Consider the following 23,124-nt stretch of genomic DNA (forward strand, 5'->3'; position numbering starts at 1 on the left):
ATATATATATATATATATATATATACACACACATATATATATGTTAATTTTAGGAGAAGATACCAAATTAAAGAATTTTGTTTTTAACTTAAGTTCCACAGTGCAAAGACCCATTTTGGCACTCTTTCTTTATCATGCCACTAGTTTGATTTCTCTTCATTTACATTTTTTCCTGGCAATTATTTCTCATTTCTGGAAGTGAGCTCCAAATCAAAATAAGATTATTTCCCCTTGGCATACAAGGCTTTGGCTAGAATATAAATTTTGTGTGAATAATAGAATGTTAAATCTTTGTTCTCCTGAGCTTGTGAGCCATCCAAATGCTTTGGTTTGCATGCTTATAAAAGACATTAAGCTACTCAAAAGTTAGACTTTATCATTAGCTCAAGTGCTGGTTCTGCCAGTCACCATGTATTATCAATATACCAAACTCCAGTGGTGAAGAAAGCCAGCATCACTACCATTAAAGGACCTGTAAACTCTTTGCAAAGTGTCCTCTAAGTAGAGTTTTTAGAGAGTTTACAAGGTAGTTATGGTGTTCCATCAACCCTCAAGTCAAATTTTGGAAGGAAGTTCTAAAATTGTTAATGCCATCAAGGATTGGAATAAATGTGAATTTGAATCATAATTGTTTACTTAGCCTAACCAGCGTAAAAAATGCCATAATTAGACAATAAGTCTTTGCATAATGATTTTGGGGAAAACTATGGATTCCAAATATAAATTACTTCTGGGTCCCTTCCTATGAAACCAAAATAAAAGGGGGAGCAATATCTATTATATCTTTAGTGGTTTTTTCCTTCCTTTTATAAAGAACAGATGCACCTGGATGATTTTGAAAAATTGTCCATTCTCATATGGACCATAGCATTTCTTGTTTCTTCACATTTTTATTAATAGCAGTTGGGTTTTATATGTACATACAATTTTTACAGCTTGTTTCCTTTCTCTGATGGAAAAGCAGTGCATGCTCATTGTAGATTATGCAGAAAGTTTAGAAATTATAAGGAGGAAAATAAAAATAATCTCATCACCAGACGTAATAGCTATCATCATGTTAAAATGTTTCCTACATTTTTGTTTCCTACGTTTTCTGGTTTTGACTTTAAAAAAAATTTTTTTACATAGTTGAGTTAATAGATATGTGTATAATATGTGTACATATATCTGTATAATATACAGCTGTATAATAAGATATTGTCACTCTGCCTTATAACACATATAATTCTCTATTGAAAACACCTTGAAAACATTATTTTAATTGGTGCATATCATGGTATAATTATTTATTTAAACATTCCTTTATTTTTTAAATATTGTACTATTCTACTCCTTGTCTTCCTATCTTTTAATATTATAAGTAGTATGGCAGTAAGCATCTATGTGCATAAAACTTTTTTCCTGAGTTTGAAATTTCTTGCTTTTTAATATATTTCTGAAAATTACTGAGCCAAGGAGCATAAATGTTTAAAAATGCATTGGATTCCACAAGGATGATACCTGGTCACTCTCCTTTGAGCATTTTGCAATTGCCTTTTATTTACTGCCTCACTGCTTTTGAGACCTGTGGTGTTCCTTTAACCCTTCCTCCAGTAAAGCGTTCTTGAATGGATTGAATGACCTCACCATCAGTTTTTCTTGGTTTTTCAATAGAGGGATAATGAAGTTCGGAAAGAGTGGGAGGCACATTGCCATAATGGACCAAGAAAAGAGAGACAAAATTCAACATTGAAAAAAGATAAATGAAGTGGTTGACTTTTCACTTAAAAGAAAAACAACTCATTTGAATCATTGGGGATAAAATAGAATTTCCTAAACTTCCAAGGGAATTTGGTAATAGAAAAAAGAACCGAAACCATTTAATTCAAAGGTCCTTTTAGAGTTCTCTTACATGCCTTTCCCTGGGTTCAGAAGTGTCTTGCTTTCATGTTTCTGCTTGTGGCCAGAGTTTGCTCATTTTCATTGTTGTATGCTATTATTATATGAATATACCACAGCTTATTTATCCATTCCATTATTGATGGACTTTGGAGTTATTTAGAATCACGCTGCATGGGACATTTTTGTGTATGCTTTTTGATGAATGTGTGTGTATATATATATATATGTATATATATATGTATACATATGTATATATGGGGGGCACATACATATATACATTTTGGGGGGGCACATACATAGAAGTCTAACTATTGGATTTTAAGAGATGCAAAAATTTGACTTGAGTGGCTACTTACAAACACGTGTCAAAGAAATTATACCAGTATATACACTTCCACCAACAATGTATGAGAGTTTCTGATGTTCTGCATATTCACCAGCATTTGCTATTTACCTCTCTTTTTAATTTTATCCATCCTGTTGGGTGTATTATGATATTATGATATTGCCCTGTGATTGCACTTTGTAATTTCTTAATGATTAATGAAATTGTTCACCATTATGTATGTTTACTGGATGCTTTGAAATCTTTTGTGATATAGCTGTTGAAATCTTTTGATTATTTTTTTCTAAGTGTCTAACTTTGCGTTACTGATTTGTAGGGGCTTTTTATATATTCTGGAAACAAGTCTCCTTTTGTATATATGCACTGCAGCTAACTTCCCTTGTTCTGTATCTTGTTCTTTTACATTCTTATTGTTGTCTTTTGATAAATAGAAGTTCATAATTTTAATATAGCAAAATTTATCAATTGTCCTTCATTGTTAATACTTCTTGTGTCTTACTTAAGAGATCTTTGCTTACCCCAAGTTCATAAAGATATTCTTCTGTGTTTCATTTTAAAAGTTTATTGTCTCACTTTTCACACTAAGATCTTCAGTATGTGTGACTTTTTTAAGTGATGTGAAGCGGGAGTCCAATACTGTTTCCCTATGATATCTAATTGACACGAGGCCATTTACTGTACGTAACTATCACTTTTTTTCATTTACCAATTGAACATCTATGTGGCAGACCTGAGTTTTAGATGATCACTCTGGCTGCAAGGTAGAAAACAGAGTGTGAGGGGAGCAAGAATGGAAATTGGGAGGACAGGGAGGTGGCTTCTCTAACAGTACAGGCAAAAATGGGGGTGACTTGAGTTAGGAAGGTAGAAACAGAGATGCCAAAGGACCAGTTAATTTGACAGATGTTTTCAAAGTTGATATATAAATATTAAATGTAGAGGGACACAGAGGGAGGAGGGTGAAAAGGAGGGCAATAAAAAATTACTTTCATGTTTCTCACTGAAACATCAAGCTAATGGTAATGCCATTCATTGAAATGCAAGAAAAGTTTGATTTGCAAAATTTTACATTGATTTTTTTCAAGAACTTACATCTTCCACTCTAGAAGGTTCTTGTACCTCCACCAATAACTTTATTAAAATTATGACCTTTTCATCGTAACCTAAATCAATGCAAGAGAGGGTTGAAATGGCCAAATCGAGAATTATTAAATGTATCATTTGGTTTCAAGGATGGCAGAAAAGAAAGAAAAACACAACTTATTATTATTTGTTAAGTAGAAGCCACTTTAGGCGCTAGATAAGGCTACAGTGAGCCTGATCTTTAACAAATACTGGTTTTCGTACCAAGACCAAATATCAACTTCAGCACACCACTGACTCATAAATTCTTTATTTGTGTCTTCTGAAAGCACAGTTCAAAGTCCCTTGGAATAATGTAATTACAAATCGAAGCATATCCATCCCTTTTTATGTCAATCGAACCCTGGAGAACTACTCTCCCGAAGTACCCTGCTACATGTATCAAGGTCTCCAGAGGCTTTTCCATCCACACTTGAACCAGGGATTATTACAGAAGTTCATTTCCCAGTGGTGTTCTGTGAGGTGAAAAGTACATTTAGAAATGGTGGGCTGAGAGTAATAATAACATTCATAATTGATGTGTCTGCGGTTCATCTAGTCTTTGAATTCCACAGCTAAGTTGTCATATCGTATTATCTAAATTTCAAACAGACAACCTTCACACTGATTAGCACATCAAGGTAAAGATGGAGCTTGGAAAACCCTGAGGTGGTTTATTATTCAGTTGCATGTTTTATGGCAAAGCTTCACAGGCTGGCTGAGATTAGGTTTCAGGTGTGGGAGGCAGGCTTCTTTCCTTCATCATTGGGACAGCCGGGTGTGGCTTTCAGATCCCGAATATCCTACTCTGGGCTTGAGCCATGTCTGAGGGCGGACCCCACAGTTCTGCAGCACTGAGCATGAGTGACTTCTGGCTCGTCCTGCTTTGCTCATTAGGTGCAGAATTTCTCACGTTGATGATCAGAATCAGCAAGGCGTGCTGCTGTCCATGGACAAGTAATCTGTGCTGTGGTTGAATGAGTTCTTCTTTCAGATAATTGAGGATAGATGTAGGCATGCCAAAGCCAGGGACTAGAGAGCCATTGGTGGCGATGAGCAGAAAAGCCTGGAAGAGGGCTTCTGGTGGGCTCTGCTCCAGGCAGCAGCCCTGCATCTCTGTCATTGATTCTTCTGTCACTTTGTTTTGATGATGCTTTTAGTGCAGCCCAAGCTAGCTGCCAAGTGACTGCTTTAATAATGTGTGCATTTAGAGCTTCAGCATTTAGATATACTTGATTAAAAAAAAAGTTTCGATCAGAGTCTAAAATCGTTTGCATCATCAGAACAAAATGACATTTCATTTTTTTTAATGAAAGAAAATGAGCTGCTTGTTTATTTCAGTATACTGTCAACTGTTGTCAGCTTTGAATGGTGGAAAGTGTTTTAATTTTCCTACCACTTATTTATGCAGACAAGTTTTCTCTTCCATGTAAACTCAAGAATTGAAGGAGATTATCAATAGAAAGTCTTGATAAAGGATTGCATATTGGTCATTTTTATCATAAGATTTGATGTGAAAAATTAGGTTCACACACATTGTTGTGGGTTGAATTGTGTCCCCTAAAAACATATGTTGAAGAGTGGACCCAAAGAAATGAGGCATTCATAGTGGCCACCAACTGTGGCCCCAGCTCAAATAACTGTCCTTACCCTCACAGAGTGAGCCACTGATCTCAGAGTGCTACCTGGGTGCACCTCCAGCCTGAGAGTACTTATTGAGTCACCCTAGTATCCATCCTTGTCATGCCTAAAATGTGCAACCTATGTCATGCAAACATAAGGTTTAGCTCTCAGTTCCAAGAATCTTTTGAGAATTGACAAATACTCATTTGTATAGTCTTTGGTCAATCATAATAAATGTTCACCTAAAAATCCCCCTGGGAAAAACAGCCACACATTGAGCCTTGAATCTATACAGTGGGGGAAGCAGTTCAACATGGGGAAAGAACTCTTTCTTAGCCTGGTTTGATTTGACACGTTGAGTAAATTGTCAGTGTCATGGGAACCAGAGTTAGGTGGGGGAATTCTTTTTTACTTTGTCTCTTCACTTTTTCTTTGACTGTAAAATTCAAAAGCTTATTCACTCATTAGTCAAGTAATTAAGTTATTTTATGTTATCATCTTCTTCCACTATTTCTTCTACCTCCTGATCTCAAAGGTGAGCCTTCTTTTCAGCTACTTAGACTTCCAGATCATGGCTCACTTTCTCCATCAGATTTTCTTGTTCCTGTTCCCAACCCCCAGAAGGGCTATGGAACAAACCCAAATAGCAGCTTCTAGAAATTCCATCACTGAGCAGACAGGTCCTGTTTCATAACGATATCACCCAAATGGCCTCGGCCGCTGCTCTGCAGCCTCTTTGCATCCCACTGTCTTATTGGGTCCCTCCCACCAAAGCTGTTCTAGACCATCCTGATTCCCAAGCCACTAGATTCTCTCTCTTCAGCCTTTAAATATTAGGTGGATGTTCTAATAGAAGGCTTTTAATGTTATGTTTGAGATTCCAAGTTTCTGAGAATAGAGTTAGTGACCCTATTTTACATAGAAGACAAAAACCAGCCAGCATAATTTGCTCCATCTTTCCTTTTAATTACCCCATCCTAGATTGAACCGTCTCTGCATTTCTCCTCTGAGCCCACCCAGATGCTGGGAAGAGGACATTTAGCTCTTTCACTTTTGTAAAGTTAATCCCTCTGGTGATCTGAATTGTGCCCTATCTCACCTTCTCAAAGATCAGGCTTTGACTCAACCCATTCTTCTCCAGCAACTTCTCTCTGTGTGGTCCCTGCCCATTTGCCTTCAACTATCTCCAGTTCTCCCCTACATAAGAAACACACACATTTCTTGTCTTGGAATGCAAATTCTGAACATATATACACTGTTTGCTTGTTGCTTTCCTGCCTGACTCACCTACCCACTGCCACCACTGGAGAAACTGCTCACTAGAAGGACACCAGGATCGCCTTCTAGTCAAATCCAATAATTTCTGTTTGTTTCTTCTTATTCCTCGTTTTCCACGATCTATTGGATTTGACAGACTTTTCTTGATATCATAGTTGGCAAAGCAGATATAATAGTCATTGGATAATTTGAACAGGAAAAAACAGATAAAGAACGAGAAGTAGGCTTTCATGGGATTTAGTGGTTTTGTTAACCATCCTGATTGCTCTTGGCACGTACGAAAGACCAGGTAGGCAATTAGCGTTCTACTTTTTGCTTCAGTGTGGACTTATACTCTTGTTTTTGGAGTAGGGAGTTAAGATTTGTTGTATCAGTTGGGTACCCTACCACAGCACCCTAATACCATGACAGGGTGACATCAACATTGTTTATCTCCTTTCTACAGCCTCTACTCCCTAGCTACTGAGACTCTAAGTCTCCGACTACCTCTCTGGCAGTTTCTCTTGCGTGTTTCATGTTCCTGATCCTTCTTTTAGTTTGCTCTTGAGTTTGGCTTCATGCTTGAAGGCCCTCCAATTCTCACATGCAAGAAGAATTGACCAGCAGATTGGGTCACCATAAAGTCTGGAATTCCAAGAAAATAAATCTTTGACATTGGGAGTGTCCAGGGAAAGGACACTGGCATTATATTCTCTTCGGCTGGATGCCTGCTACACTGCAGGCCCACACTGGTGTTGCCATCAAACCGAGAAAATGGAAACCATGAAGAAGATCAAAATGACAAAATACATGTCTTCTGTCACTCATGCTTCCCAAAGTCTCACTAAAATAATAAAAGAAATATAAAAAAAAATTAGTCAGTAGCACTAAAAAAATAAGAAAGAGACTATCAACAAATCCAAACCCTTAGAAAATTTTTACTTTAGCTCAAAGCCATAATATAGATTCTCCAGGTAAAAGAGGAGAACTAGCTTTGGAGAGAGTCAAGGAAAGTTGGGGGTCCAGAAGGCAGAGCTTTACCACCAGGTAACTTCTAACAGTATGACAAAATAGAACCTTCCCACCCTGATGGAAGACCAGCTTCTTCTCACTTTCTCCACTGCTACCATGCTGGTCCAGGTCACCTTCCTCCTTGGTCTGAGTTTGCAGATGCCTCCTAACCAGTGTCCCCTCTTCAATTCATGTTGTGCTAAATAAATTCTCTTCTCCAAGGAGTAGACAGCGATTCTATTGAACCATGAATAAAGTCGCATCACTCATTTGCTAAAAATCTCACACAGAGTAAATTTCAGAGTTGTCATAGTGACCTCCAAGACCAGTGCAATCTCATGCAGAACAAGCTAATGGACCGTGTGGTTTTTCACTCTATCAGAACTTGCTCTAGACAATGAGAAGGCAAAAGGCTGTACCCACTGAGGGTTGGTGGATATGAAGAAGAAGAGATTGGAGAACGGACCAGAGCAGGATTAAAATAATCAAGCCTAGACTCTAAATTGGACTGGGAGAAAGCACAGCAGTAGTGGACTGAAGGGACATGGAGTTGCCAGAAATGATGACATCAGTTGGGGTGAAGCCCTGCAGCCCTGATGAGGTGGGGAGTGGCAGGAAAGGGCAGCTCTGAGCAGCAGTGGCTGGAGTCATGGCAGGAGGAAGCTGGAATGGAAGGGGGCTCAGTCTTCTCTGAGGGCATGGAGCAGTAAGGATCTGGAAGCATCACCGTGGAAGATGAGGGGAGCAGCCCTGAATCCACAACTGACACATGAATTTGGAGAGGGGATTCCAGGAAGAAGGATGAAAAGGAAAACACATCCTTAGGGGTTAGACTGACTTCCTTGAAAGTAAGGCATTGGCAGGGCTTTTTGGGAAAGGGATTGAAGAAACAGAGGATGTTCTTGTGGAACATTGAGGATAACAAATGAGATAGAAGGATTCTGGAGAGACAGAAGAGAAGTATCAGTTGAAAAAGCAAGTGTAGAAAACAACACTATTTTATGTAAGTGTAGACAGATGTCAAACCCCATATTGAAATGTGAATGGATGCAAATGCCACAGCCTTACAACAGATTTCACTGTCAACAGGATGTATCTCTGGATTGATTTTACTCTTACCAGCTATCGTGTATTATCTTTGTGATCAGAGTAGACAAAAGAGACAAAACAACAAAACTTGCCTGAGTAAATCAGTGTAAATATGATTGTGCCTCTAACAAGGACAGGGAATGTCATGGAATTATCACAGCATTTTAAGGAGCAAGTGCCAAGAGACTTATATTTCTAGGGGCATGCTTGTCTTTTGACTTAAAGGTTTGTGGGTAAAGTTATTCTGGGAGGGATGTTAGAGCTTAGAGTAATAATTTTTTAAATAAATTATATTTTCCTTTTAAGAAGGGTGATGACATCACTCAGCTTTCTGAAATGTCAATTTATCAGTTAAAATACAGTGTTTTGTAATTAGAGAGTTCTAGACTTAAATCTTGACTCCATCCCTTACTAGGTCTGTGACTGTGGGGAAGTCACTTAACTTTTCTGAACCTGTTTCCTCATCTGTTAGATGGAGTTAGTAACATTCATCTATAGGTTTGTCTTAAGAATTAAATAAAGTTGTAAGGTTCCCAGTACAGTGCCTGACCTGGAGCTATCCTCAATAAATTGAGCCTGTTATTAGCTATCCTTACATGAATTAACCCTGAAAATATCTTCAATATGTCAATTCTTTGTAAATTGTATTACATTTGCAAAAAAATTGACAAAAATAAAACTTAAAGCTATCGTGCAAAAAAGCCATGCAGTTTGTCAAGAAAACCATTGGTCCATCTCTTTGATCATTGTTACTCGAAATTAAAGAGATCTGAAACTTACCAAAACATTGTAAAATTTGGCAAATGTTATTGCAAATATTCATGTTGGTATTTACTAAATTAAACTTTACCTCATTATAACTTTTCTTGAACACATACTAGGTGTCATAGGATTTCTTCTGAAAGAAATTCAAAGTGAAACAAACATTTTCAGATGTCTCATTTCTACTCAAGAGATTTTTCTCAAAACTAGAAGCCATAGGGGTGCCTGGATGGTTCAGTGGGTTAGGCATCTGACTCTTGATTTTGGCTCAGGTCATGTCCTCAGGGTCCTGAGATGGAGCCCCACATGGGGCTCTGTGCTCAGCAGGGAGTCTGCCAGAGAGTCTCTCTTTCCCTCTCCCTTTGCCCCTCCCCTGACTCGTGTGTGCACGCGCACTCTCTCTCTCTCAAATAAATAAAATCTTTAAAAAAACCTAGAAGCCATAATTCATTGTTTATCATCCAAGAGAAATTATGAATATTTCAAAACCTTCAGGGATAGAAGAATAAAATTATGCCCCCAAACTTTCAAATATTTTACAGGCCAAAAGTTGCTCTTCAAAGGAGGAAACAAATTCTGAAGAAAATATATCACGGCAATTTAGGCGGTGCATTTTTTCTCCCTCACCGTAAGAATGGCAAAAGGTATGTATTATTGAGCATTAGATACCATATCACTACATTTAAATTTATACTTTCAGAAGAATGTTCACAGCCAAATTAAATAAACTTTGGAATTACTGCTGGAAGAAGCTATTACACAAAGGAAATACTTTACAGAAAACATGAAGATAAACCCCAAACTGCAATTTTATCTGGATGACATAAAACTAATTTTGTGTATGTGTGATCATCTCTAGTATTTACTGATTCTTAGTCAATATGGCTTTTGTGGGGGGGGGAACAACAACTTATATCTGTTTCTTGGTATTGCTGAGTAGGCCAATCCCTACATCAAGCATAAAATGCTAATTTCTTGGTATGTACCACCCAGTTATTTCTTGCACAATGCTGTAGGGAAGGGCAGACATAGATTTTTTGCTCTTCTCTACTGAACAAAAATTGACCAAAAGTATTTATGGAATTTGAACATTTTGTCATAGTAATTAAAAACATAAAGGGGTAGATACATATGAGACAAGAACAAGATAAACATTAATGGTCTAGTATAGAAGTGACCTGGATTCTAGAGTTACCTTACATAGCAAAAAGGTTTTCTCTCGATTGTCAATTAAAATGAGTTGATACTGCCTGAATGCCGTACTGGCTCCAGTCTCAGCAAGAGAAAGTCCAGTGATTAATTAGTAATGTCTGCCATGGATACAGATGACAAAGTCGAAACACATGTGTGGACACAGATTCGCCCAGAGATTCTCAAAGCGTGGTCTCTGGAGCAGCAACAGCACCTGGGGACTTGCTAGAAATACGAATGAAAGTCCTACCCAGGCCTACTGAACCAGCAACTGTGGGGGTGGGGCCCAGCGATCTCTTTATAAGCCCTCCAGGAGATTGCACTTTATAAGCTAAAGTTGAAAACCCCTGGGTTGGAGTCATGCCAGTCATCAAGCTACCTAAATTTATAGAACCATCCCAAACAGCGGTCTCTTGTATTCCTTAGCAGCAATGTTTGCCATTTTCAAAATTTCATTTTATTGCCTTTCAGTTTTCCCCTTCTCTATCTTCTTAATCCTTAAATTCTAGTTTAAGGCAATTTTAGAAGAGAATATATCATGCTGGAATTTGACAGTGGTGCCCTGGAAAAGTGTGCTATTTTGGGCTGGTAGCTATTTTATAAATTCCAAACAAAGGATAGTGTGGCAGAAAAAAAAGAAAAAAATGTTATTGGAAATTATAGAAACTACCAGTAGTCAGGCAATCATAAAAACAAAGGAAGTTCCTGAGATTAGAAGTGAATCAGTTAGGAAAGGGTTTCAAAGCAAACCCAGAAAACAGTTCTGGGCTTTCTGGGTTACATCGCTTGCTTATCTATCGCTGCCTAACACAATCCCCCAAATTTAAGTGCCTTAAGCAAAAACAATTTTGCATGCTCATGATTCTATGGGAAGAAATTGGGACAGAGCACAGCAGGATGGTTTATCCTTGTTCCACGTGATGTATGCTGGGGCTGGAATATCCAATATTTTTCTCTCCTTCATATAACTGGACCCCCAACCAGGATAGCTTGGCAACTGGAACTCTTCAGGTACCACTGTCTCCAGCAGGGGTGAGGGCTCCCAAGTGGGAAAAGGCAAAACTGTCGCTTTTGGAATACGCCTCAAACTGATATAGCAGGGATCCCCCTATAGTCTATTCCAGCTCAAGGGGTTAGAGAAATTAACTCCATATTCTGAGGAGGAAAGTGAAGAAGAATGTGCTGCCATCTTTAATCCAGTACACCAGTGGTTAAATTCTGTCTTCTGCAAGTTCTTAGTATTTTGAAGAAAGAAAGTAGAACTAAATTTACAGACATTGTCCTATTGCCATATGTCATGCAATCAACACAATACATTTCAAGGATAACAATTGGGTCTTCCTCATCTTCAAATTTCCATTACTTAGTGCTGCGTTTGGCCCGCTGTAAGAATTTAATAAATGGATGTTGAGAGAAAAAATAAATTTTGTAGATGAGGTATAACAGTGTAGGCTAGGTTCTGTTGTTGTAACAAATAACCCTAAATCTTACATCCTGTCTGTCTTGGGTGAGTTAAAGCTCTGCACGTTGTCACCATTCTGGAACCCAGCCTGAAGAAACACACTCTTTAAGACATGGTGGGTTTTGTGGGAAAAGGAGAAAAGAATATGGCAGACACTCAAATGGCTCTTAACACTTCAACTGGAAACTTCTGCTCACATTTCATTGGCTAAGGCAATTCAGTGACCATGTTTGATAACAATAAAGCGAGAATGTGTATTCCTCCCACAGGGAGAAACAATGAGTATTTTGAGTAAGAACATAACCCATCATGGAAAAGATGTCTGAGCTGATAATAGTACATTATTATTGTTTTTTTATCATTTTTTTCTGAACAATCACAGGATCGCAGAAATACTATCTTTTACAAGGATTATTAGCATATGGTTTTCATGTGATATTGTTCTTTTAAAAATAATTACTAAGTTGTGGTTCCTTCCTTGAAAAAGGAAGTTGGCACATAATCCCAGCAGAACAAGCCTATTGAACCAGGTCTCTGGTGGAGAGTACCAAGTTGCTAAATTCTTCCTAAGGGTAACCTTTTTGTTGAAGTGAATAGAAAATAGAATCTATATGTTACGCTCAATTCAATAATACGACTGGCATTGACAGCTGCTTCCTGACACTAAATTGTCTTGAAGGGACAGGGCTGCGAGCAGAGTGGGTCAGTTAGTGTAAAGAAGTTGGTATTATTTTTGAGTTGCTTCTGTGAATTCCAGCTTAGCTGTGAATGAAGCCCACGGAAGCCCTGGAGAAAGATTCTGCATGTCAGTCAGTGGCTTCAGAAGGGGTGGGAACTTCAAAAGCACGTCCCATGCAGTGACCTGAACTTTGATGAGGCGTACCTTGCTCTGTTTTTAAATAAACGTAGTAAGCCACTGTTGGGGGATTTATCTACATACAATTTTTCTCTCCCACAGATTTGGAAAAGAATCTGACTGGCCTCAAAAAATATTTGCAAAGGATTACATAGAAATGCCTCGGGTAACCTGGAAACGTGGCCTACCATTCCTAAACTCCGTTCCTTGCGAGAGCGATTTACATTCTTTTTCATTTTCTGCCTTTGGCCCAAAAGGCCACAAGGCCCAGAAAGGAAATAGTGTCTCTAATTGCAGATGCCCGTGTCTGTCCCACAGCTTCCCTGCCTGTGTGGCTTTCAAAGATGGAGGGGGCGGTTCTGCCGGCCAGAGAAGCGATTACTGCTCCGAAGTTGGCTGGCAGGTTAGTTTACAGATTAACATCTTTGTGGTTGCATATTTATGGTCTAGAATCCCAAGTACTCACTTTATAATAGAATGTGTGAGAGAGAGATGGTAAAGTGGCACAACCCGGCATAGCATCCTCATGGCAACTGTATCACAAAGAAGAGTTACTGCTGGTGCAAAGGCAAGATGCTTTTCTCCTTGATGCAAAATATTGCCTTGGAAATCTGTAAACTGGGAAGGGGCTCGAAAGAGCTATTTCTCCTCCAGCTCTTTGCTCTTTGCTCCTTCTCTCTCTCTCTCTCCATAGCTTTCTTTTCTCTCGTCTTCTTACCTTCTCACCAACCTCTCTCTCCTCTCTTGTACATGGCCCTAAACAGCCAAGAGAAAGGGGCATCTTTTTTCCTAAGTTTTCTCATCATTCCTGAATGTAATAGGCGTGATCACACAATTTTTAATGTAGCGATTGTCAGAGGGCGAGGAGGCCGCCTCAGAACAGTGCGGATAGCCTAAATGTTTGGGGTTTTTATTTCCTCCGTAGTGTCCTGCTCCTGCCAATAGTGTATTCTGACTAAACATACAGAAGTGCTTGCCTAACAGGTGCTCTGCGCATTCGTCCTTTGTCCAGGCGAACTGTTCCGAGTCCTAAAGCGGCAAGCTCCCACCCACCTTGATGAACACGTATGATGTGCTCAGCCGCATGTAGCCAGAGTGTGGGTGAAGGAACCTGATGTTATGACTCAAGTGTTATTTCCCTCTCCCTAGTACAAACGACAAATTTCTTGTCCCCTGAAAAACATTGCAAACTACTTCTATGTGGAGCGATTACCAGTTTCCCTAAACCGAAGGCCAGAAGTTTCCCCTAAATTTGACCTAACTCTTTCATTAAGTACTAAATGGCTATTTCTATTCTATATGCTTGGTTATCTTCCTCCTATCGATATATTGGACACTCAAAGTGCCCCCTAATTCCAGGTGATGTTTTAAATCTGTGACCTTTGTCTGTATTGGAGGAAGGGGAAGGGAAAAGTCCCTTTACTATCGTAACTGTATAAATGCAATTATACATGTGACTATATGTCTATACGGGCACTTCAGTCAGTGTTTGTTAATGATATTCACCAAAGCCCTCCCTTCTGTCTTTGCTAAACGCATACCAACAGGCAATAGCAAATGAATTAGCGGTATTGCCAAGCACTAAATTTTAGGCCAGAAATGACAGATCGGTGGTATGTCTGTTTCCACATCTCTGAAGTCATCATGGACATGGCTAACCAGCTTATTGCCCTCTCTTACTGAGCGCATACATAGCCTCAGCCTTCTTTTTTTTTTTTAAAGAGTTTTTCATTTATTTATTCGACAGAAATAGAGACAGCCAGCGAGAGAGGGAACACAAGCAGGGGGAGTGGGAGAGGAAGAAAGCAGGCTCATAGCGGAGGAGCCTGATGTGGGGCTCGATCCCATAACGCTGGGATCACGCCCTGAGCCGAAGGCAGATGCTTAACCGTTGTGCCACCCAGGCGCCCCTAGCCTCAGCCTTCTTAATTCAGTTCCCCAAGCAGCCACTGCCGATTGATTAGAGCTGGCCTGTAGCAACGTAGCATTGACCTGTAAAACCTCTTTTTTGTTCCTAAATAAGGCAATGCATTAACTTAAAAAGGCAATATAGCACTAGGTCAAATCCCTATCAAAAATGGAACCCAGTTGGGGCGCCTGGGTGGCACAGCAGTTAAGCGTCTGCCTTCAGCTCAGGGCGTGATCCTGGCGTTATGGAATCGAGCCCCACATCAGGCTCCTCTGCTGTGAGCCTGTTTCTTCCTCTCCCACTCCCCCTGCTTGTGTTCCCTCTCTCGCTGGCTGTCTCTATCTCTGTCAAATAAATAAATAAAATCTTTAAAAAAAAAAAATGGAACCCAGTTGACACAAGTTCAGCTACAGAAAGAAAGTCCGAGCTTTTGTTACTAGATACAAATTCAGCAATGAATAGAGATGACTCCCACAAAACATGGAAACAATCTAAATATGCGTTAGTGGATGACTAGATAAGATGTAGTGCATATATACAGTGGAGTATTATTTGGCTGTAAAAGAGGAAATCCTGCCATTTGCAACAAGGATAACCCATCATGGCATTATGCTAAGTAAGATAAGTCAGACAGAGAAAGACTAATACTGAATGATTTCATTCATATGTAAAATCTAAGAAAGTGAACTCATAGAAACAGAGAATAGATTTGTGGTTGCCAGAGGCTGGATGGGATTGGGGGCATGGGGGGATGAAGACATGTTGGTGTAAGGATACAAACTTCCAGTTATAAAAGGAGTAAGTTCTGGGTATCTAAGATACAGTATGGTGAAAATAATTAACAATATTGTATTGTATACTTGAAAATTGGTAAGAGAGTAGAACTTAACTGTTCTCACCAAAGGTGAAGGATGTGTTAACTAACCTTATTGAGTAATTTATTCTATAACATATACATGTATCAAATAATCACATTGCACACCTTAAACTCACACAGTGTGATATGTCAGTTATATCTCAGTAAAGTCGGAGGAGAAAAGGTGAGGGTAATGGTTGGGAAGAAATGGGATCCTGAAAATTAGAATGGGAACATACGGGAAGATCTTTATGAAGTTTGGGATCTTTAACCCCTAAATTCTGCTGAGTCTTTCTGGCACCAGAAGTAGCCCTTCTGTTTTATCCAAGGAGCTCAACCGTCCTTTGTCTGTAGATTCTATCATGGCCTTACCTTCTAAGGCACTATTTCTCCTCCTCAAGACCTACTCTCATGACCCGCTTTGCTGTCAGACTTAGAATTAGACTCATGTCCCAGCCAGAACCAAAGGATGAGGCACAAAGAGTTACCTGTGAGGAGGTCAATAACACTTAAGAACAACAGGGTCTTTAACATGTATACAGACAGAAGTCTGTAGGAATGGATACATAAGGTGTGTGGTTATGGTGTAAGAGGTACAAAATTGGATCAGGCTAAATTTATCAGTTTGGGCCCCTTAAGCAAAGGTTCTGGATTTATTATTTTGGTTCAAAAGGCTAGGAATGGCTCCAACATTTTGGGGGAGTGATTCTCTCAAATATGGAGCCAGTGGTGGTCTGCACTGGATAAACTTAAATGCCAGAGCTGCTTTGGTAAACTGCAGATAAAAGCATCCAAAGACAGGATGACTGGAATTTGAGAGTGGATATGTCATGTGTCATGTAGGACACCTGATCACCTATTTTTGGAGGACCAGGGGACACACTTTCCTCACATCACTGTGAGAAATAAGTTTGTGAGGATTCCTTAAAAAGTTCTACGGTGGCTCTTCTCTGTAGGAACCACTACTATTTAACTAGTATTCCTAGATGCAATGGGAATAATGGGACACTGGGATGTCAGGGGTAAGTAAAGGCACTAATCACTAAGGACAAGGTGGATATGGTTAACATAATGGACAGTGGAGCCAAAGTAGTGAACAGAATATTCTGACTCACAGAGCCTCATGGTGTTGGCCAGCTGATCATGTCGTTCCTAGAAAAGAAGTAGATGGGACTGCTCAGAAGGGTAGTGTTGAAAGAAAGTCCTCCTACATACAGAATTTTGAGCAGTGTTCATTTTGCTTGAAAGGAGAAATAGCCAGAGTTATGAGTGTATATCAATTCATGGGCTGTGGCCAATGGTTTGGCTAATTGGCCAGGAACTTAGAAGGAACACAATTAAAAAATTTGTGACAAGGAAGTCTGAGGAAAAGATATATTAATAGAACTTTCTAGGTAGGCATAGGGCATGAAAGTATTTATTTGTGTACCATTTGAGTGCTCCTGAAACTGTCACCTCAGCAGAGGAGGATATTAATAATCAAGTGAGAAGATGACCCATTCTATGGATATCAGTCGGCCCTTCCTCCCCCCCAACCTCTGTCATTGTCCAGTGGGCTCATAAGCAAAGAAGCCATGATGGCAGAAGTGAAGACTATGTATAGATTTAGCAACATGAACTTCACTGACAGCATCAATATGGCTATGGCTAATATTGACTTCTCAGTCTGCCAGAAACAAAACCCAACACTGAAGAGCTGATATGACACCATTCTCTGGAGTGATTAGCCAGCTTCCCTGTGGATTGCTGATTACATTGGACGGCTTCTATTATGGAAAGGGCAACACATTTTTTCTCATTAAACAGGCTTTCAGGTTATGGATTTATAATCCCTCTGCCAAAACTATTATCAGTCGATATAAAGAATGCCTTATTCACTATCATGGTATTCCACACAGCAGCGATTCTGTCAAGGAACTCACTTCACAGCAAATGAGGTACAGCCGTTGGCCCATGTTCATGGAAGTCATTGGTTTTACCATGTTTCCTATCACCCTGAAGTAGCTGGCTTTGACACAACAGGGGTGTGATCTTTTGAAGACTTAGTTATGGTACTTATTAAGTGGCAGTACTGTGCAGGGCTAGGGCAAAGTTCTCTAGGAGACTGTATGTGCTCTAAATTAGAGTTCAACAAGTGAAGCTTTCTTCCATAGTGAAGAATCACAGGTTCAGGAATCCAGGGTAGAAATGGGAGTGGCTTTACTCACTGGGAAGCCTCTAGAAAAATTTTTTTAAATCTCTGCAACCATAGACTCTGCTTACCTAGAGGTCTTACTTTCAAGTGAAAGAACTCTTTCACCTGGATGCACAGCAATGTTGCCATTGAACTGGAAGTTAAGACTGCCACCTGGCCACTTTAGGTTCCTCCTGCCTATGAATCAACAGGGAAAGAAGGCGGTAACTGGACTAGCTGGGGTGATCGATCCTGACTACAAAGAGGACATTGGAATGCTACCACATAATGAGAGTAAGGAGGAGCATGTCTGGAATTCAGGAGATCATCCAAAGCATCTCTTAGCAACACCATATCCTGTGAGTAAAGTCAATGGGAAACTACAACAGTCCAGTTCAGGAAGGACTGCTAATGGCCCAGACAGTTCAGGAATGAAACTTTGGGTATTCCATTAGGCAAAGAATCACAACCAGTTTGCATGCTTCCTGAGAGCAGGGGGCCTGTGGAATATGGGCAGTGGAAGAAGCTACCATGCGATCAGTTGCAGAGATGACAACCATAGAGTATAAGTACTCCTTGCTTATTTTGATATGAATATGTTTGTGTGTATGTATCTATGTACAAATATGTTTTTGTCTTGTATGTGTATGTATGAAATATTTTCTCTTTCCTCTTGTAACTATTAGCATATAAACATGCTAATCATAGTTGACTATGTACCTCACTCAGCATTAAAGTTGCAGAATACCAAAAGAGAATGAGAAGCCCAAATGTCACCCAAGAACTTTACATTTTCTTCTGGGAGAATGGTTTGCAGGTTTGTGGTTGTTTGCAGAACATTTGTATCATGTTTGGCAGAAATGTGACTGTTTATTGTCTTGGATACTTAAGCATGGTTTAAGAACATGAGTATAGGTGCTAAGTTGATAAGGGGTAAACTGTGATAGTTTTTCCATGTGTAAACTTGGATAGGTGATTGGTTCCAGCCATTCACCTGAATACTTATTTAGGTGTCATGGTGAAGAGATTTTGCAAAAGTAATTAGAGTCCCTAATCAGTTGGCTTTAAGTAAGGGAGGTGATCCTGGATAAGCTTGGTAGGCCTTCAAAGTTAGGCTGAGGCTTCCCAGGAGAGAGGGGATGAGACACAGAGACAGAGACACAGAGAGACAGAGAAGAAATCTCACCTGTGGCTCGTGCCAGTGGGTTCTAGTCTGGCTGTGAGCTTATCTTTCTGAATGCCTGCCTCACAGAGTACAATTTGATCTTTTAGACTTGCTTAGCCAATCCCCACAATGGCATAAGCCAATTCCTTGTAATAAATACATATTTAAATATATATATATATATATATATATATATATATATATACCCTTCTACTTGCTAGATAGTATGTTGCCTGATTCGTGAATCCTACCAGTTCCTCTTCTGTGGTTAAATCCTGATACATGTGGTTTGCAGAGACCCACCCCTGGCTTCACAGAGTGGAGTTTAGGAGAGTAGTTTTGAAGCTGAGAGACCATACAGTAATAACTGGCACACACAGCTTTACTCAGGAGGGGGCTAGATTAGTTGCTCTATGACCAGAAATGAGAATGAGCTTGGAGACATAGGGGAGGGGCTTCCTCTCCACAGGAGTCTGGAGGAGAAAGGCCCAGATGGATGACTGCAACAGAAGTCCCTCAGCCTAGCCATTGAGGAGCTGGAGTAAGGACTCAGGGAGGCTGGTCTGAGAGAGTGTGCCCTGTGGCCAAAGGGCTGTGGCATGAACAGCTAGCCAACAGTTGGCCAGCATTTGCAGAGCAGAAATTAGCATTGCACAGGGGAGCAGAGAGACTTGTTTTTCTATCCTTGTTCAGGGAGAGCCAGGGGGTGGTAGGCCTGTGGTGGAGGAGATGGGCTCCCTGGACTTCCAGAGTCCTCCAGGGCAAGCAGTGCCCCAGGGCCTCTTACTTCTCCCTGTCATGCTGCTGCTAGTGATGGGGAGAGTGGTGACAGCGGCTAGGTCAGCATTCATGGCAAAGCTCTTCATGAAAGTAGCTCATCTGAGTCCCAGTCTTAGCAGCGGCAACACTGCAAATAAGAACAGCCCTAGAGTAGCACAGGAAACCTGGGTGAAAAAGCAAGAATTGGGGGAATATTCTGGGATAGCACGACGGCTCTAGTATATTCTAGGACTCCCAGAAGTACCATAACCCTAGCCTGGTAACCTTAGTATTCGTATTTTATAAAAAAACAAAACAAAACAAAAAACCCACAAACAACAAAAAACCCTGAGAGTCTCCACTCCAGTATCTGCAAGGCACAGACAGGTAACATAGATGCAGGGGTAGGTCAGGTGTGGCCTCTGACAAACCAGGGAACACATGCTCCATCTTGAGGAGCCAACTTCATACAGCTCCGGTTCACTGATGCCAAGAGGGGGCTTGGCCCACTCTTCCCAATCTTCTGGATTTTTTTTTTTAAAGAAGCCAGAAAAAAATAATAAAATCCAGATTTTGATGAAACTCTCCCAGTTTTTAAATATACCTCAATTTTTTCCAAGCCCTATATAGGTCAAAGAAAATACATCTGTTTGCAACTCAGCTCTAATCATTAGTGGAATTGGAGATAAAGTAGGATTAGCTTAATCTCATTTCCTTTCCTTTCCTTTTTCTCTTCCCTGAGGCTGGTGCCCTCCAACCCTGTCTGCTATGTAATCCTTCGGTACTTTGGTTTCTCAATCTAAGAGCACTGACTGGCCATCTCAAACCATACGACAAAGTAATTGAAAGGGGAAATTGTCCTTCTCATTTTAACAGTTGTGAAAACTTAAGCAAGAAACCACGCAGTGAGACCCGACACATTGGTTAAAAAGGACCTAGTGAGAAATTCAGATGGAACTCGAAGTTTTACAGAGTATTTCTTGTTTATATGTTGTGTTTTGTGTTTCCTTCTTAGTTTGATGGTCTCTCCCCCAACACCTAGCATCATGCAGATTGAAGTCAGCTGTTAAGGGAGACACTTAGACAACTCCTGAAAGCAATTATTGGAAAGTGCTTATTTTGATGTGGCTTTGTTGAGCGCTGATTAGCAGCTGGCTTACTGAGGTTAGCCAGCAGTTCTCTCTTTGATCTAGGAAATGTACTCTCTAACCTCAATTAGGCAAACCTTATCCTGTCTGCAGTTAGCACCTTCCCGGATTCTTTCTGAGACTGCATCCTGAATCTATCTGTGGGTTTTAGTGATTCCAAAGGATAAAATTAAAGGAATTTTAAGTAAGACCCTCGCAGAGAAGATGAGTATTAGGTAACTGTTACAGGGCTCAGGGCAGGCCACCCCCAAATATGCCACTTTGCCATATCAATTATTTTGAATTAAAGTTACTTAAGAAACAGCAGATGCAAGGACACATTGACTTTCCTTTGTGCCCCTGAAAGCAGGAAATAAATTGTCCATGTGAAAGATACCTTCCTTGGACCAGGAGAAAGAGATGTAGCCTCATCGCCAGAACCAGGGGATTTTAGGGATGAGAAGACTATATGAGCAAAACTTGAGTCCTTCGCTAATTTACTACCTTAAGCCCAAACTTCTTTGTTTGGTCCGTTCTTCACAAATTTGTTGTTTATTTAAAAATTATAAAAGCTGCCTGCTTTGGTCATTTCTTTGAGTCTCATATTTCTACAGGCTCCTGTAATACAAAACGAAATTTATTTTCTTCTGTCAATCTGTCTTTGTCCATTTAATTATTAGACCATCCAAAGAACCTAGAAGGGAAAAAAGGAAAAATTCTCCTCTTGTACACCTGCTTCCAAAATATTCTGTCCCAGCATGAATTTGAATATTGGCAGATGTTTGGAGGGGATAAGCTATTTCAGACCAAGGAGCATACAGAATAAATTTACCTCAGGAAATGCTGGCAATAGAGAATAGGAGTTCAAAATGGATTTTCTAAAATTCATGATGAATGAAAATGTCTTGTTTTTTGTTTTGTGTCTGAATGTTTCCCCATAACTAAAATTGAACACAAAGGAGTTGAAAAAGAAATCTGAACACTTCTCTGTAGGAGATTTTAAAAATGGATGCCGGCTGTTACTAAGGAAGAATTAAACATACAATGCAAGGCTAAAGGTGTGACTTATACAAGGTAATGAAATTCAAATCCAAGGAGACTAAGTCATGAAAATGATATCCTCTTTCACATTTACTAATGCATGAATGCCTTGATTATAAATATTGATGAAGATTTTTTTCATAAATTATTTTCAGATTGTAATGTCTCTAAAGATATTGGAACTGATAATATTTATAAAATGTAACAAACATTCGACTTATCACAAAGGCGAAATAAAGAAAAAAAGAAGACGTGTCCACGTCATTCACACAGAAACCATACCATTCAGGGAAAAAGAGGTTGGGATCTCCAAAAACTTCTTAGTGGTTATTGATCAGATGCACCAGATAAGAGCTTGTGTGTTGTTTGTTTTTTTTCACTTTGCCTTTCTGTTTCAAATTATGTTCAAAGGCTGTCCAAACAAGCAAGGTTCAGACAAACACAATATCCAGATCATCTCCTGATTTTCCTGAGCTCCTCGGCCAGCAGATGGGAGCTGCGGCATCTGCTTGTGGAGACCGGTGTCCACACATCTTCATGCACCACGGCTGGTGCCTTATTAGGTGTCCAACATTCCAAGTGGGTCCCGTCATAGTCCACAGTTATGCTCGGTCTGCTTAAGACATGGGTAAATGAGAAGCGGCATGAATTTTCCTCATGGGGATGGGAAAGTCAGAAAACTTGAAGCTTGTTCTCTTTCTGTCCACTCATGATAGTACTTTTATTCTTGAATATCTGTTTCTGCACCTGTGGAGAAGGTTTAGCATGCATCGCTCTGTTAAGAATAAAGCACCTTCGTCCGCAGCCAGAAGTTGCACTGTGCTCCCAGAACCTCTGGACCTCCTCGGCCCCTTGTCCCACCAAGGTACCAGAAAGAGGCAAGTGAGGGCCTGACCAACAACAGCACGAACAAGGCAATCAATGGAGGGAGCCATGCTTGGGGCATTGCTTCCTGCTTCCTTCCTCCTGGCTTCAGAAACCAACAGCGCAGGAAAGCAGTGAGCCGCAGCCTGAGCCCGAAGAACCCTGACAGGTTCTGCTTGTGTTCTTCTGCAACCCAGGCTATCCTGTTGGAGGGACAGTGACCATGTGGAGGAGAACCAAGACACCCAGTTGACAGCTAAGACCAAAGCCCAGGCCTGTGAGTGAGGCCATCTTGGATCTACCAACCTCAGTGATGCCAGGTCAACATCCTTTACCTGTGTTTCAAGCATCTCAGTTAACCTTCTCCTCTGAACTCTGAGCCCACATTCCCAAACCACAGAAGCGTAAACAATAAAGTGGTGTGTTGCCTTGGTCTACTAAGTTTGAAATGATTTGTTGTGCCGCGGAGGCTGACACATGAAGCTAATGCTATTCTCCCAAATTACCAAGGACTTTAAAAAATCAAATAGTAAATATGGAAGCCCTTCTAAACTGAGAAGAGGTTTAAATTGAAGAGAATTAGTAGTACTGTGACTAATACTTATATTATACTACTTTAAGATGTCAAGA

The 23,124-nt window shown here is 40.0% G+C and overlaps 1 protein-coding gene across 2 annotated transcripts in view; it reads left to right on the forward strand.

The window, feature by feature from the left end:
* The window catches only part of LRRC3B (leucine rich repeat containing 3B), a 436,067-nt gene that overhangs the window by 261,115 nt on the left and 151,828 nt on the right, over positions 1 to 23,124 (forward strand). The window contains exon 2 of one of the 2 annotated variants that reach the window (XM_034662091.1): positions 9,634 to 9,735. The exons of the other annotated variant lie outside the window; for it this stretch is intronic. The gene's annotated coding sequence lies outside the window, so the exon portion shown is untranslated. The remainder of the gene's footprint in view (positions 1 to 9,633; positions 9,736 to 23,124) is intronic. 2 annotated transcript variants of the gene reach the window in all.

This window comes from Ailuropoda melanoleuca, chromosome 6 (assembly GCF_002007445.2).
Source record: "Ailuropoda melanoleuca isolate Jingjing chromosome 6, ASM200744v2, whole genome shotgun sequence".
NCBI lineage: Eukaryota > Metazoa > Chordata > Mammalia > Carnivora > Ursidae > Ailuropoda > Ailuropoda melanoleuca.